The sequence below is a fragment of the Amblyomma mixtum genome, unplaced genomic scaffold (genome assembly GCF_055824585.1).
Source record: "Amblyomma mixtum isolate Tamu unplaced genomic scaffold, ASM5582458v1 scaffold_40, whole genome shotgun sequence".
Classification (NCBI taxonomy): domain Eukaryota; kingdom Metazoa; phylum Arthropoda; class Arachnida; order Ixodida; family Ixodidae; genus Amblyomma; species Amblyomma mixtum.
The window spans coordinates 261,644-265,712 of NW_028317737.1; the positions used below are offsets into that span (position 1 = coordinate 261,644).

Below are 4,069 nucleotides of genomic sequence, written 5' to 3' on the forward strand. Positions count from 1 at the left end.
TTGATCACCATGTAAATAAATCTCTGCTAAGTTTCTCTCTTACTCGACCCGTCTCTGCATCGGCGTCAACCACGATGCCCGAGTGCCTGCAGCCCGACTTCTGACTTGGTTTTTCGCTACCCGTTGAGTCCGCTACCGGAGCAGACACAACGTAACAACTGGTTGGCAGCGTCGGGATGGACTGCGCTGGAATCATGGTTGCAGAGCATGGTGAGTGCTTGGATTTTCTTCACTGAGGTTTTACGAGGCTTTGTATTGAGTTAGCTTACAAAGGTGGTGTAAATTGTGGCTATCTTTCACAAGCTGTTTCAAAGTAAGTGAATATAGTGAAAATTTTGCAGCACTAGGGGCAGCCATGAATCTTAAAGCACTGAAAAAGCCGCTTTTGTTGGAGTTGGCCAAAAACTTGGGTTTGGATGTTCGGGACCAAACAAGGAAGCCAGCCATCATCGCGGCTATCGAGGCACTTAAAGCAGACGACGATGAGCTCTCGGGATGTCTGGATCTGATTGCAGAAAGAGAGAAAGCAGAGCGGGAAGCAGGAGAGAGAGATGATAAATGCATGGTTGAAGAGAGTAAGCGCTTAGAGAAGGCTCTTGAGCTGAAGCGTCTTGAACTGGAAGTGCTAAAGGCTCGAAACGAAAGGGATGAGAGCGTAGCCTCTAGTGTAGGAGAGCTGAAGTCGGTCAGAATGAAAGACCTCATGCAACCTTTAGGAAAAGGGATACCATAGGTCTTTTCTTGGTAAACTTCGAGCGCACATGCGAGAAGGCGGGTTTAGCAAGGCAACATGGCCACAGTGTTTGCTGACCCTATTACCATGTGAGGCTGCTGATGTGATTGCCCGCTTGAGTAAAGAAGATGCAGAGAACAACTACAAAGTCAAGTCTAGTCTTCTGAAAAAGTACAGAATGTCAGCGGAGGCATTCCGTCAAAAATTTCGCAACGCCGAGAAGCAAAAGGATGAGTCATATCCAGACTTCGCGTACAAGCTAATGGCGAACCTGGGGGAATGGCTAAAAGAAGCTAAGGCGTATGACGAAAGTGAGAAAATGAGGGAATGCTTCGGCCTCGAGCAGTTTTATCGTCGGTTGCCTGAAGACATAAGGCACTGGGTGCAAGACAGGCCAGACGTTACGACTGTCTCGAAAGCAGCTGAGCTGGCAGAAGAGTTCGTTTCACGCCGTGTACTGGACAGAAAGGAAAGCGCGAATAAAGAATACCAGAATATGAAGACGTCTGGGTGGAAGGGGCAGCTTTTCAAAGAGAACGAACATGCACGGAGTGTAGAATCATCAGAAAAAGGGGCAGGGGTAAAAGAGAAAATCCCTGAGGCAGTAGAGCTCCAAAAGAAAGCGTTCGAAAAGCGACGGGCCCCGGTATGCTATAACTGCCAAAAACCGGGACATGTAGCGGCGCTATGCAAAAGCCCCAAAGTTGTTTGCTTGCCATTGGACAGCAACGATGAAAATTTGAAGCTTCTAGAGCCCTACATCCGAGATCTTGTAGTGAACGAAAAGCCGTGTCGTGTGCTGCGAGATTCGGCAGCTACAATGGATGTAGTCCACCCATCTTATGTAGAGCCAGGACAATTCACTGGGGAGTGCTCCTGGATTAAGCAGGCGGTGGAAGCCAGCAGTGTGTGCCTTCCTATCGCGAACATATGCATTAAAGGCCCCTTTGGTGTACTTCATACGGAGGCTGCCGTGTCAGCCAGTCTGCCATGTCAGCCAGTCTGCCGATGCAGTACTCCTATCTGTTTTCAAACAGATCAGAGCAGCTGCTGCGGCAGAAAGGCCTAGTGTTCGGAGAAGGGACTGTTTACGCGTTAACTCGCTCGAAAGCGCGAAAAATTGCCGCTAAGGCCATCTCAATGGAGGCGTCAAGTAGCGTTGACACGGTTGGGGGTAAGACTTCTGACACATCAGTAGAGGTCCCCGCGACGACAACTGAAGAAGTAAAAGTTCTGGGCAGGCCCGAAAGTAGCGAGGATTGTCTTGAGCTTAAAGAGGCCTGTGGGGAGCTTCTGATAACACCAGCATCTGATAGCCTGCAAAGATTGCTAGGCTTGGGCCGATCGTCTTTGATAGCGAAACAAAGGGCAGACTCCACATTGCAAAATCTTAAGTGCCGTGAGGATGAAGGGGTTGCAAAGAAAAATGTGACATTTCAAGAAAGGTCCGGGGTACTCTATCGTAGGTACCGTGATCGCAGAGGGGTACAGTTCGACCAATTAGTCGTGCCTCAACGCTACCGTCGTGATCTTTTGCACTTGGTGCACAGTAGCTCGTGGTCGGGTCATTTAGGGCTCAAGAAAACGAAGGACCGCTTGTTGCAGGAATTCCACTGGCCGGGATGCTTTCAGGAAGTAGAAAATGTTTTAAAGATCTGCGACACCTGTCAACGGATGGGCAAGCCAGGAGATAAGGCGAGAGCCCCATTGAAGCTCGTGCCGGTGATCACAGAGCCATTTCGACGGCTCGTGATTGACACGGTTGGCCCCTTTCCCAAAACGGAGTCTGGTTACCGTCACATTTTGACTGTGGTCTGTCCCGCTACTAAGTTTCCTGAGGCAGTGCCGCTAAAAGAATTAAGCTCAGTAGAAATCGTAAACGCACTACTGTCCATTTTCGCGCGTGTCGGGTTTCCCGCGGAAATACAGTCAGATCATGGAACCGTTCTTACCAGCGCGCTAACTACAACTTTCCTGGAGAAATGTGGGATTAAATTAATCCATAGTTCAGTGTACCACCAGCAGTCTATTCCAGTGGAGAAGATGCATTCGGTTATGAAACGCGTACTGAGGGCACTGTGCTTTGATCGAAAAGCCAACTGGGATGCCTGCTTGCCGGCCATAATGTTTGCGCTCAGGACCGTGATTCACGAGGCCACTGGGTTCACACCTGCCGAGCTTGTATACGGCCGCTCCCTGCGGTCACCACTTCGCATTCTTCGGGAATCGTGGGAAGACCGAGTAAACGACCCCACAGTGGTTGAGTACGTGCTCGCACTGCTTGAAAGACTGCACAAAGCGCAGGAGCAAGTCGGACGCGAGATGAGTAAAGCACAAGTAAAGGCCAAGCAGTACTATGACCGGACGGCGAGATTACGCCGCTTTCAAGCAGGAGACGATGTAATGCTGCTGAGACCTTCGAAGAAAAATAAACTAGAAGTTCAATGGGAGGGCCCCGCAAAAGTCGTTCAGAGACTGTCCGACACAAACTATATAGTAAGCATGCCCGGAACGCGAAAGGCACAGCAAATATACCACACCAACCTGCTCAAACCGTACCGGGAAAGAGAACAGATAGTAAACATGTCGCTGAATGTTCCTGAAGAAACACCTTTTGATTTCCCGGAGCTAGGTGCACCCAAAAACGGTGAGAGCCCTGACCTGGCGATCAAGGCAATGGTAGAGGCTGCTGAGCTCAATATTGATCAAAACAGAGAATTAACAGAACTCTTGCGCGAATTCAAATACATTTTCTCGAACAAGCCAGGCAGAACTACCGTCATAGTTCATGACGTCGAGCTTACTTCCTCTCAGCCCGTACGTTCGAAAGCTTACCAGGTATCGCTCCGCCAAAGAGAACTTATGGAGACGGAAATTAAAAGAATGCTTGACCTCGATGTCGTTGAGGCTTGCGAGAGCGACTACACCTCACCGCTAATTTTGGTGAAGTCCCTGGCAAGGAACCACGTCCTTGTATTGATTACAGGAGGCTAAACCTCATAACCAAGGACCAGACCTACCCCATACCCAACATCGAGGCGAGAATTGAGAAAGTGAGCAGTGCTCAATATATCTCTACGTTCGACCTCGTTCGGGGCTACTGGCAGGTGCCACTGACCGAACGGGCAAGTAGATACGCGGCCTTCATTTCGCCCGTAGGGACATTCCATCCTAAAGTATTAAGCTTTGGCTTAAAGAACGCAACCCTACTGCTTCTCATCCCTCATGGATAAGGTGTTGAGGGGACTGCATGATTTTGCCCTGCCGTATCTGGACGACGTGGCGGTGTTTTCCGGCTTGTGGTCTGAGCATATCACGCACCTGCGAACAGTTCTT

At 49.7% G+C, this 4,069-nt stretch overlaps 1 pseudogene; it reads left to right on the forward strand.

Annotated features, from left to right (window-relative positions):
* The first annotated feature begins 355 nt into the window (after positions 1–355).
* Positions 356–3,786, forward strand: LOC149324401 (uncharacterized; annotated as a pseudogene).
* The last annotated feature ends 283 nt before the right edge of the window (positions 3,787–4,069 follow it).